Source organism: Leopardus geoffroyi, chromosome D3 (genome assembly GCF_018350155.1).
Source record: "Leopardus geoffroyi isolate Oge1 chromosome D3, O.geoffroyi_Oge1_pat1.0, whole genome shotgun sequence".
NCBI lineage: Eukaryota > Metazoa > Chordata > Mammalia > Carnivora > Felidae > Leopardus > Leopardus geoffroyi.
In genome coordinates, this window is record NC_059339.1 from 60,744,507 (window position 1) to 60,758,204 (window position 13,698).

The 13,698-nt window shown below is 38.5% G+C and overlaps 1 pseudogene; it reads right to left on the minus strand.

Annotated features, from left to right (window-relative positions):
- Positions 1 to 805: 805 nt before the first annotated feature.
- On the minus strand, positions 806 to 1,866 carry LOC123587488 (annotated as a pseudogene).
- Positions 1,867 to 13,698: the final 11,832 nt, after the last annotated feature.

A 13,698-nucleotide genomic window follows, 5' to 3' on the forward strand; every position in this document is an offset into this window, starting at 1 on the left:
GTATAGTTGGGGAGTTGAGGTATGATGTGTCATCATAATGCAGGTGAGAGTATGGGCTATGTCACAGGTGTGGGCAGCTGAAATAACACATGCATTCAGAGAAGAAAGGGACCGATTCTAGATGATACAAGAAGGAACAAGCTTTATGCTGATATTTTCTTCCTGAAGGAGAATCTGCACACAACATAAAACAATCAGACATTCCTCAGAATACAATATTTGTGCAAAGTAAAAAATATTCTTAGTTTTATCAGTAAATTGTAGGGTGGGAATTGTGTTCAACTATAGATAGATTTCCCGATCTATATAATTTTGCAAAATTATTTCTAGTTTTATTTAGGATTTTCAACCTGAAGCCCCACCCAGACCTGTTGATAGTGATTCTAATAATGATGGCAGAGTCAGCTACAGAATCTCTGGGGCTCAGTATAAAATGAAACTAGAGGGACCCCAGTTCAAAAAGCAGAGCAAAAAGTATCCATTAAAGATATTCAAATATAAAGCTTTTCTCTTTACTCCATGGTCTCTCCTTCAACCTGTCATGGTATGTTTAATTTGCTATTTAATGTCATCCTAATTAGTGAAAAATTAAATTTAAATTATTTGCATGACTTTTACTGTTCATCTTTCTATTGCAGAATGCCAGTTTTAAATGCATGTACATGGGGCGCCTGGGTGGCTCAGTCAGTTGAGCGTCCAACTTTGGCTCAGGTCATGATCTCGCAGTTCGTGAGTCCAAGCCCCGCGTTGGGCTGTGTGCTCACAGCTCAGAGCCTGGAGCCTGCTTCGGATTCTGCATCTTCCTCTCTCTCTGCCCTTCCCCCACTCATGCTCTGTCTCTCTCTGTCTCAGAAATAAATAAACATCAAAAAAAATTAAATGCATGTACAAAGGCACTTGGGTATGGAATCACCAAACTTGCACAATTCATAATCTAAGCTCATATACCCATCTATATTTTGGTCTTACCAGAACAGTGGGTCCTACACAAAACTAAATTATTTGCATTTCACTTTCTTTTTTCAGGAAACTAGCTTTTTTATTACAAGAGGCTTATGATGCGGTAACAGTGCTTGCTGAGACCCATATGGAAATTTTTGCTTCTTTGGTGCAATAATGCCTTCCCCCGTGGACCTTCAGCTGGGGATTTGTCTGCTTAGCTTGAAGGATGGAATCTCCTCTTTGTGCTTCTTCACCTGTTTACTTTCGCTCTCCCGCTTCTCAGTGGCCTTACACTTGGCCTTCTGCTCCTTCGTTTGCTTCTCCAAACTTCTCTTTTCCGTTTCTAAGTCTGCACCTTTCCTCTCCATGTCTGACCTCCCCTGTCGGCCCTGCGGCTCCTTCCTCGTGCCACACGCCACACTGCTCTCCTACAAGACTTTGGTAGGCGGCCATGGTCATGCAGATGTCATCCTGGACTCACAGCGAAGGCAGTCCCCTCTCTGCACAGTTGACTATGACCGCCTGGATCAGCTCTTCAAAACACTGCGAGCAGAGCTCCCTGCGCACCGGGGTAGATGCTGGTCCCCCTTGCCTGCCGCTGCTGCAGCTTCAGGTCCGGCCGCTCCTAGAGGTGCACCTTTCCTCTCCATGCCTTGATACCTGCTGGACTCATGGCTGCAGCCACCCACTCCCTTGGGGACAGGACGCTATTCAAGATTTCTTCTGCTCACTTGGTAGGATCTGGGACACAGGAAGCTTGTCTTTGTTGACTGTGAGATTGGATCCGAGGGTCCAGGCTGCTGGGGGGCTGCCTTTCAGTGGCCGTGCTTTGGGGCTCCTTTTCTCTGTGTTCGGCTCCCGACACTCTCTGCTCTCAAACTTGAGCAGAGAGTCCGCAGGGGGGATTGCGGGCGGCGATGCATTTCACTTTTTGATATTCATATGTTCTACCCATTCAATACTCTACCTTCAGCTTAATGATAAGTAAGAAATAATTGAAAAGAAAAGAACTGTGGGTTGCCTTATCTTTTCCTTTCCTTCTAAGGTGTATTTTCAGTGTAAGTGGTTAGCTAACACACAGGGAAGTAACTTGAGTAAGAAAGGATATAATAGAGATCCTGGAATGTTCATGATTCTTAGGCTGCAATTGTCTTCATTTCTCATTCAAAGCAAGTTCTGGTTCAAATGGAAAGCATGATCTCTTGGGGAAAGTGTGGCCTTACTTAGCCATAGATGTAACAAATTTACCTTGTACTTTTGAGTCTTACTGAATTCAAATTCACTTTGAGTCCATCAGAATTCTGAGCTCCTGGTAACTTGTAAATTTTAAATGTAAATGGTTGGCAAGTGATGTTGGTAATAATGCATATTTCAAGTATATACTCTGCTCACATGCATGCCCTAATGCCCCACTGAACTTCACTTATAAAATACAGTTCAAAGATAAAATTATTAAGAAATTCAAGATGGTGACAGGAGCATTAAACCAAATACAGAGCCCCTTTAAGACAGAGCTCTGTGCAACTGCACAGGCCCAAGCCCATGAAGTTGGCCTTAATAATAATACTATTAAATGTCTAACATTTACTGTACAGGGCTATGTGATAAAGCTACCTTGTATATCTTATATCTTTAATTTTTATAACAGCTCTATTTGATGTAGGAGAAAATTGACATTTCGATATATTAAGCAATGATGTTCTAGGTTCTTTATATTGAAAGCGTCATTCTCTGGACCATCATAAGATGAGGTTTGTTGGGAATGAAAAATCCTGGGCCCTATCACAGACCTGCTGAATCAGAATCCGCACTTTCAAGAGCATCTCTGGTGATTAGTGTACACATTAAAGTTTGACAAGCACTGTCTGAGTCACTCTGATGACAAACAGAAGGGGCCATGATATGTATCAAATCCTATCTGACTTCAGACCTTAAATATGAAACCAATACCCTACTGTCTTATATAATCCAAATTTCTGATGATAGGCCCCATTCATGTGTATTAAAAGACAAATCTAAATTCCAAGTGGACTGTGATCTGCACCATTGGCAATAACCACTGGCCTGGAAACTTCTACCATGCCTTCCAGTTTTATAAACTATGGTAACTTTATAAATCATATTCTTATGGAACACTAGAATAGTGTTGAGGAATACAGAGTAAGGGATATGTTTCTGAGGTTAATGTAAAAGGCCCTAAGAGAAGATAAGTTTTGAGCTGGGTTATTTAGCTTGGACAAGAGAAGTTGGGAAAGATACTTGCAAAAGACCTTTGGAAAATGTGCAGTGCTATGCTCAATGAGCACTGATCAGTTAGGTTCCTAACTCCATAGAGCTCTGCAAACCTCTAGAGGGACAGATATACCTCTTCTCCCTAACTCAAATCAATCCATATGTAGGGAGAGGAATTTTGCTAGAGGAAGTTAATTCACCTCAATTCAATTATATTTTATTCAAATAGATATTGGGTTGCATATATATTAAATGCAGAGCACTGTGTTTAGTGCCCTAGAGAATAATAGAGATGCAAGACACAGAACCATCATCAACGAGCCTCTGCTCTAGCAGACATTTAGTTATTCAACAAATACTCTATAATGCATAAGAGCTTTAGTGATATTAACTCATTTAATCCTCATAATATTCTTATAAAGAATGTACTCTTTTCACCATCCACACCTTGTAAATAAGGAAACTAAGGCACAAAGAGGTCAAGTACTTGACCCAAATTCACACACTGGTGGGGACTGGATTTGAATTCCATCCACCTGTTTCCAGAATCAATCCGAAAATGTTTATAACTGCTTAATTGCTATTCTAGGCTGCCTCTAAGCCATATTCACAATTTATTATGAAACAAAATAAAACTACAAGAGCATTGTAGGGTGGGAGGAAGGATAAGTTTGATACAAAATTTTAACTTGATTGACTAAAAATATGCGATGACAAGAATTGAGATGTAAAGGACTAAGAGTGACCATGTTTGTTTTTTAAACAGGTATAAAACTATGTAATTTGAATATAAAATATTTTCTCTTGAAATAAAATAATATGAACTATGAAGATGACCCTATTTCCTGGTGTGTGTGTGTGTAACATCTATGCTTTTATATTTGTCGACTGACTTTGTCACCAATTTCAACTGATATGCCTCATTTTTAACTCCTAGCTCTTTATTTACTAAATAGAATAAGATAAGAGATACTCAACTCTCTAAAGTTCATTTTAGATGTTGTTCAGTCTAGTTACATAAATTACAAATACACAATTATAAATCAAAACAAAGAGTACATTTTATTGTCAGAACCCCAGGCACTGGGCATGTGACTCTGACTTCTTGTGCTGATTTTCAAGGAAGGAACTGGATATGGTAAAGTAGCTGTCAATGATGTGACTTGTGTCACCCTAAAAGTACAAGTAAACGTCACTCTTCTCCAGAAGAGTAAAATATAGACTAAGTAGATAGTGGAATAAAATATTCAAGAACACCATTTTGTTTTAGTTTGCCTTTCAAGTAAGTAGAAGGGCCCTTGATTACCATCTGTTGTGGATTGAATAGTGTACCAGCAAATTCATGTCAGCCTGAAACCACAGAATGTGACCTTATTTGGAAATAGGCTCTTCACAGATGTAATTAGTTAGGATGAGGTCATACTGGATTAAAGTGGGTCCTAAATCCAATATGATGTGTTCTTCCTAATGTGACAAACATGCATAGAGGAAACACCATGGTCTAATGTGTGCTAATGCAACATTTGTGCAACATGGCAAAGACACACATAGAGAAAACATCAGGTGAAGACAGAGGCAAAGATTGGAGTGATGCATCTATAAACCAAAGAATGCTGAGGGTTGTCAGAAACCCCAAGAAACTAGGATGCAGGCACGGTAAAGGTTCTCCATCTCATCCCCCAAGAAGAAACAGACATGCTGACACTTTGATTTCAAATGTCTAGCCTCCAGAAATGTGAGAGAATCAATTTCTCTTGTTTTAATTCAGCCATCCAGTTTGTAGTGTTTGGTCACAGCAATCCTAGGAAATTAAGAGAGTATCTCTTAGTTGGTTAGTATTGAGCATTGATGAGATTGCTGAATTTGATTTGCCTGCAGTCCAAGGAAGGTATGTTTCATGAAGTCAGTGGTTTATTTTATACTACTCAGTCTATTTCTTATGGAAAAATATATTGTGCTTGGTTATAATTAAAAAGACAAGCAAACAAAACAAAACAAGATTCTAAATAATGGACTGATATATTAATTGAATATGGAGCCCAACATTAAGAAAATATTTATGAGAAAATCAAAGGGATTCCACTAGGACCATGACACATTTTATAGAAATGGTATGTAAGGGTATCATTTAGTTGCATCAGTGGATGAATTACAGAGAATTATAAAATGCACATTAGAAGTTTGATCATCCTGGGGCACCTGGGTGGCTCAGTTGGTTAAGAGTCCGACTTCGGCTCAGGTCATGATCTCGCAGTTTGTGGGTTCAAGCCCTGCATCCGGCTCTGTGCTGACAGCTCAGAGCCAGGAGCCTGCTTCAGATTCTGTGTCTCCCTCTTTCTATGCCCCTCGCCTGCTCATACTCTGTCTCTCTGTCTCTCTCTGTCTCTCTCTCTCTCAAAAATAAATAAACATTGAAAAAAATATTTAAAAAAAAGAAAGTTTGATCATACATAAAATCCAGAAATGTTTGTAATTGTGTCTAGTTTATCATTGTTATTGTTTATTTTCCTATGCTGGTTAGCACAGAAATTCTCTAAAGGTAAAGTACCTGTATGCTTTTTTCAGGAAGAGTAGGACAAGGGGACAGAAGGAAGGCAGGTATGTGTGTGTGTGTGTGCGTGTGTGTGTGTGTGTGTGTGTGAGAGAGAGAGAGAGAGAGAGAGAAAGAGAGAGAGAGAGAGAGAGAGTTGTGAGCCTGACAAAGGACTCAAGGTCTTAATATTAAATTCCACTGGGATTCTCTCATCCCCAGGTCACCAGATGGCATGTTGCTTGCCTAGGAGTAACTAATTTTTCTATCTACCTTGTCTTCATCTTCTGTGCTTTCCTCACTTCCTTTCCCATTCACCATACTATTGCCAAAAAAATTTTTTTTCTAATTCACTTTTCTGTATAGCTCTTTTTTTTAATGTTTATATATTTTTGAGACAGAGAAAGACAGAGTGCAAGCAGGGTAGGGGCAGAGAGAGAGAGGGAGACACAGAATCCGAAGCAGGCTCCAGGCTTTGAGCTGTCAGCACAAAGCCTGACACAGGGCTCAAACTCATGAACTGTGGAGATCATGACCTGAGCCAAAGTCAGAGGCTCAACCAACTGAGCCACACAGGAGCCTCTCTGTCTAGCTCTGTATTGACTCCTAGTAAGATCATAAATCTTATCTTTGGCAAAAATTTAAAATAAAAAAAAAACAGAGTTTCCAGAACAGAGACTAAGATGATTGCTGAATTTTGAAGGAAAGATATGGACTTTATTTCTCTTCCAAAAGTTCACCTTCATGTAGTATGTGTGTTGTGTGTGTGTGTGTGTGTGTGTGTGTGTAGATAGAGAGAGAAGTGTGGAGAGAATGAGGGAGGAAGAGAGAGGAGGGGTGGGGAGAGAGAATCCAGGAGCTAGGAAAAGTTGGAGTCAAATGTACAGAACAAGCCATATATGTTCAGAGCCATATTACAGAACTAACCATGCTGGGAATCACCATCTAGTGGATATCTTTGCAAATATCTTTGTAACATTTCTCTCCTTTAAACTGATCTACTGAAACATTTTTATCTTCTTATTCCTATGAGGAAAGAAAAGAAAAACTCAATCATCAAGTCTCTTTTTTGGCAAAAATAACTGTAAATGAATAAAGAAATGTCTAACTATTGTAGGACAATCATGAAACTCCACCACACAACAGAAAATCTGCCTGTGAAAACAATGTTCTTCTCTCCTCTCGTTACACAAAGGTCTGCGGTCAGCTTTCCAGCTGTAATTCTCTCTGACACTGAGGATATTAAGAGTGTGAAGAAAATGCTCGAGTAGATTATAAATAATAGTGTGAGACACAGCAAATTATATTTTCTAATAATTGGCATTATGTTTTTGGATGTAAAGGGGAAACAAAGAATGAAAGCAAAGAGAATGTGAATGTAGGGAATCTGGAATTTCACATCACTTCTTAGTAGTGGGAGTGGGTACAAAGAAATAGAAAATAGAGACAGGGACAAGGAGAGAGAAGGAGAAGAAGGAAAGAGAGAGGGAGGAAAGGAAGGAGGTAGAGAGAAAGAGAATAGAGGAAAGAAAGAAAGAAGAAAGAGAGGAATGAAAAAAGTAAACCAATGCTCATGTCCTGATACCACATCAAGCATCTGAATAAAATGGACTAAAGGACAGAGAAATGCAGCTGAACCTGTAGAGATAAGGGTGTGTCTGTCACCCAGGGGAAGTAATTCCAGTTTCCATGGAATGAGTAATTGCAAATATTACTTCTCCTTGAAAATAAAGAGAAGACAATCATATGTGTTTATTGCATATTCACTGTCTTTGTAGCTTTGTACTTTATATAAAATTATTCTAATGCAAATTCATAACTATCAGTCCTGTAAAGACTGAGAGAGATCTAGGTTCTGTCCTTAATTGGCCTATTACATTGTTGACCAAACTTCTCTGAAGCAGCTTTGCCTCCCTGCCTACTTCACTTGATTTGGAGGATTATCTAACAAGATATTACATGAGAAAGCAATTTTTTAAATGTAAAACATGATTCCTCTTGGGATTTCAACACATCTTGAGAGATAGCTGTTTGGGAGGATATTCCTCTTTTAACAAAAGAGAAAAGGCATTACTTTTTTATGGAGGCATTGTGAAGTGAAGTGTTAAAGCAGGAACATAAAAAATTTAAAGCCTGAAAACACACTACAAAGGAGAAAAAGGGTGTTTTTGTGAGCCGAGGTTGAGAATTATTTATCTAGATTGTTTGTCTACATAGTCAAACCTGACCAAACAAGGACTTTGCTTATTGCAGTTTACCTTGATTCTACCAGAAGCTGAAATGCACACTAAACAGGGATGGACCCCTAATCATATAAATATGTCCAATAGGGATAAATATTCACTCCAGTTGACTCCTAAGGTTAAAGGAAAAAGGAAGAGAAGAAGCAAAGGATAGATCAGGAGTCAAGAAAGAAAGAATGATGCAGAAAAAGGAAGTCCAGATAATAAGGAAAAGGAGGGACACAAGAAAAAAATGAGTGGAAAGGCCAAGGGAGAGAAGGAAGATGAGGTTATGCCAGAATAAGAACTAAGAATAAAGACTGAGAGAAAAAGTGAGAGATTATTTAGCAAACCTATGTAAACATGTTCTCAGAATAGTTAAGTATCAAACTTGACTTATTTGTAAATTTGCCTCCAGCAGAGCCTACCATTCACTGTGAGACCCTCTTAAGTTTTCTAATAGTCCATAATATCATTGAAAAGTCATTATAAGTCCTTAGCCTGAGGGACCATAGGTATAAATAGAAAGCCATCTCTGTACTTTGTTGAAATTGTTTGTAGTCACAGCTGTGTATAAATCGAAAGCACTATGAGTTACAGTAATACTGAATGCTTATTCCAGCCTGAATTCCAACCTGATCCTTTGTTCTAGTTTCTTCTATTTCTGGACCAACAGACATATGGTTATTCAAATAGCAGATTTCCTAACAAGAATAAGAAGGATCAAGCGCTATAAACAAGAATTCAGTTCAGAAACACAGTCATGCATTTATGAATTGTATTGGATTTTCTCTACTCTCCTCAGTTCACTTCTCTACCTGCAAACATACACATACCAATACCTACTTATTTTCTCTTTAATCCAAAGACCAACTAACAAAAAATAATGAAATGTCCTATTGGAGACTTCAACAGAATCAAGGCTGTATGAGCAGCACAAGCAAAACTGCACCCAACAACAATGCTCAAGTCTGGCATTCTAATTGACTGAATGTGTGGTTTAAAGAATACTTTGGCACTCACCCTCCACCCCTGCCTTTTCTTGCTTACAGAACTCTAATTTATTAATTTTAGATATCAAGTGATCATAAACTTTAGGGGCTCTGGGCCCATACTCAGCCCCAGGGATGAATCTTGTACAGTGGTGATCCTGACACCAATGAGATGTGAGGGGAAACATGCTGTGGACTTCTATGAAATTTTTAAGTGAGAGATATAGAAAGGGTCATGCTCTCTCCTCATCTTCTAGCCTTTGGATGGAGTCATCAAAGGCTATGATTTCTGGAGCTGTAGCAGCTATCCTGTAACCAGGAGGGCAAGTCTGAGGATAAAAGCTGACATCTTGAAAATGGAAGAGAGAATTTATACTCTTGGTTATTAGCCCTGGAACTTCCAACTTCCACATGTCCAGAATTTTGGGCATGTAAAATAATAAAACACCTTTATCTCTCCATTCTAATCCTAGTTGTGTTTCGGTTATTGCATCTAAAAATACTGGTACAAACATCTTCCATAGAATTTAACACACACACACACACACACACGCAACTTTAATTGATGCGTAAGTGAACTTATTAGGAGGAAACACGGAGTCAAATGCAGAATGAAGATGGAATATTCTTGAAGACACGTATAGATGGAAAAGATTGAGAATCATGGGAGTGAAGTAAATTTTTGATTGAGTGACGCCTTACAGAAAATTGGTGAGGATGAGATTAAGTGTGATGAGAGGAAGTGGCATTGAAGAAGAGGAGAGATATTTTATCTTCTGAAACTGAAAGAGAGCAGATAAGAATTGATACTGAGCTATATTCACAATTGTGGAGGAAGAAAGTTGATAGGTTTTATCAATAACCACTTGAATTTTCTGATTAGTGTATAAAGGTTTTGATGACAGGGTTTGAGGTCATGTTTGATAGTCAGTGTACCTGCCAGGCTGGTGACTTTTCAGGAAATTTCTGAAAGAAATGAGAGAAGCTGATGAGGATTGGCAGGGTAGAGCCAAAGTTCCAGTTAGAGAACATTGCTTGTTGGTGTCCCTCAAAGTTACAGGAATGGTATTTCTCAAAGACTGTTCCCTAGTTTGAGCAGAGGGATTGAGAAGATGAACTCTGATTGGTTCAGTTTTGAGGATTTCCTGGGAAGACTTAGTAAAAATTTATGAGTAGAACATGTTTGGCTTAAGTACTGGTATCTTTTTTACCCGGAAAGGAAGGTACACTCACCCATCAAGGCTTTTCAGTCCAACTGTTAAAGTCTTAAAGGTCTTGAGCTAAAGATTGATGTGCCTGGAAGAGACCTTTAGTAGTCACCAAGTTCACTTCTGTGTTTATAAAGAACATTAAGAACTCTCCCATGTATAAACTCTGCACTCTTTTTCTCTAGATGAAAAACTTCCATATTGGCAAGATAGCAATATTTTAAGTAAGGATAATATGAAAAATGCTGTTATCCAAAACAAATGAAAGTCAAGCTACTTTGAATAAAGAAGGCAGAGGCCATGTGCCCCACCCCACCTGATTACCAGTTCTATTTCTTTTCCTTAAGTCTGTATTAGCCCCTAGGCATCTCCTTTGAACACCAGTGCTCCTATGAATACGTTTCAAATAAAACTAAAGAATAAACTTAAATTCATTTGTTTGGTCTTAGTTGATGATTTGAGATTTTTTTTTAATTTTAACTTTTTTAAAGTTTATGTATTTATTTTGACAGAGAGAGAGAGAGAGAGAGAGAGAGAGAGAATATCAGCAGAGGGTAGGGGATAGGGCAGAAACAGAGAGGGGAATAGAGGATCCAAAACAGGCTCTGTACTGTAAGCAGACAGCCCAATGCAGAGCTCAAACTCACAAATCTTGAGATCATGACTTGAGCTAAAGTAGGACACTTAACCGACTGAGCCACCCATGTACCTCTGAGATCTTTTTTCAACAAGATCAGCCATATAAATAGAATGGCTGACTGCTTACTTGTTATAAATCAGGAACTTCCATACACTGAATGTGCTACTGCATCTTATAACATCATTTCTAACCTAGGAATGGCAGATACTAGCCACTATTCACTATTCGCTAGTGGTGAATAGTAGCCACTATTCACCATCTATACTGACCTTGAATTATGACTTTTCATTTTTCATTCTTTAATGGAAAAATCTCCTTGAAAAACTTGTAAAAATGGGTATCTTACTAAATATTTCAAGTGAAAATATGGAGGAATTTAGACTGCCCATGGCATAAAACTTATCAGAATGGAGGAATCTTCTATTAAGAGTGATTTGTATTTTGTCAAAATAGATTTTTCAGATATTAGGTCAATTAAAAAAATTCGGAAGTATTGCATTGGATCTACTTTATTTGCAACAATCACTTTCATTGCCAGTTGAGAGCAAGATAGGTACCAAGAAATGAAGACTCCATCTAGGTATGCCCTAGTTTAAATATTCTGATGGTTAGTGTTGGACCGTGTGTTCCAATTAGAGGTTGGAAAACATTATCACAAACATAATGAGTATATTATAGATCCAAAGATCTAGAGGAGAGGCCAAGATTGAAAATGTCGTAATTTAACCTTCCCCCATAAAACCACAACAAAAACATTGTGTAAATTCTAATGTTTCTCAGGCTCTCCTTTACAAACTGCTGACTTACACACCTACCTATACATTCTCATAACTCAAAGTCACTTTGGGTCACTACTCCATGATTTTTTCATTATCTGTGACTATTATTAACTATAGTTTATCTCCATTTCCTTTCCATTTCTTTGTCTTTTGCTAAAACTCTCTTTTTCAAGGTTCAAGAATTAGGCAAAAGCAGAGCTATTGTTTGATACGTTCAAATGTGCTCAGCAAAGCTTTCTAATAACTTCTGTTAATGCTAAGTATTCTGTGGAAAGAAAGCACTAACTCCCAAAGAGACACACGACATTTTCCTGAAGTTCTATTATTATCATTTAACACAACACCATGCAACTGGGCTTCCACAAGTCCTCCCTAACTTTACTGGAACCTCTGAAACCTGACTCAATCTATGTTTCAGTTTCAAGTCTCAACATTATCCAGACTGACATGAATACAAACCATCAACCAGCATCATCCTACCTTCACCTGTCCTCAATCTCCTCAAGAATTTGACCTGAACTCCATGTAAATTTCCCACATCTATGTGTACCCAGAATATTTTCCCAACCTGGAATTTTACACATTAGAACATAAAAATACCAATGACCCCTCCTCTGACCTAGTCTTCAGAGAAGGCCTGTAATTCTGAGGCTGCTTCCTGAAAGGTCTAAAGAAGGAGAGAAGGGACTCCTATCTGAGACCCTCTAACAAAAGCAAATACCACAGAAAGTCATTCTTTCCCTGAGGATGAAGACAAAGGGCATCTCTTGCAGATTCTGCCAATCATCTCCTAATAAGGGAAGTAGTAATGACCTGTCATCAAAGATAGCTGGTTAACAACAGCCAAGTCTTCCTCTGCTGGTTGTGAGACTTCAGTGGCACAGACTTAAGTGTTATCAGTATCAGAGATAGCAGCATCCAGAAAATGGCAGAAGATATAGAATGTGGTGATGAGGCTCAATTGGACCATAGTTTTTCCTAGCTGATGAAATCAATAGAGATTCCAAGGTTGAAGGAATTTTTATTGAGAAACTTGTGGTTCTGGCAGGACACCAAAGATGCCTTTTTCTGCTGGTAATTTGGAAGAAACATCTGTCAAGTGGTTTTCCTTTGTGTCCCAAAGTTCCAAAAAAAGGGGGATCGAAATCATTTCTCAGTTCCTCTATAGTTCTGCATTGGTGTCAATTCCCCACTTCTGTTTAATCTTGGGCTCTGAACTTGATCCAGTTTTTAGGTGGGGGGAATCTAAGAAATCTAGTCAGTAACTTAGAAGCACAGCAGCTCAAAACCAAGTACATCTTATTGATGATCCTTCTATCCATAAAAACTAAATTCTTACAATCTAATTATAATTAAATTATTTCATTATACCTTAGTTCCACTAGCACAAACCATTGCCTAATTCTTTGCAGAGCCATTCTGTTTGTGAACCTCAGTCTTCCCAATTGGGTACACAGGTTATTTGCAACTGTATGTTTTATATGTAAATGCTAGTCTGCTAAAGCATCCTTCTGTTGTTTACTGCCTGCATGCATTCACTTATTGATTCAAAAATATCATTTGAAAAAAGATATCAACTGAGCTTCCATTAAGGGGTTGGGGAGAAGACAAGAGCAGAACAGAAATCAGCCAGATCTCACAGAATCTTCACCTGTCCACCAACCGTTTCTTGATCACCAATCCCTATTAGGTCAGCTGACATGCTTTTGATGACAAACTCTCCCTGGAGTCTCTGACCCAACTTCCGACAACACTGCCCTAAACCTAATGGATCATAAAATGAACCTAACAGCACCAACCCTGCTGCTCATCTCCCTGCATCCTCACTGATTTTGTCAGCCCACAGAATCATTTCCTCCACTGCCTCTCGCCCATACACAATTGTTTTGTTTTTGCTTTCCAATCTAACAAAGCCACAGTCAAACCTCTGCCTTATTCAAAACAAGCCATTCGTGAGGAAGCTGATGCTAAATCATTTGCCATCATTTTCCTTACAGATTTTGGCATTTAACAGAGAGGGCAAAAATAAGAAAACAAAAAAACAAAAAAAAAAAAACTTTGTTACTAGGCAGTAAAACTCTCCACAATTGAGTATTCACATTGTTCATGGATCAGCAAACACCCCAGTTTGTCTGTAATTGAAAAAAAAAAAA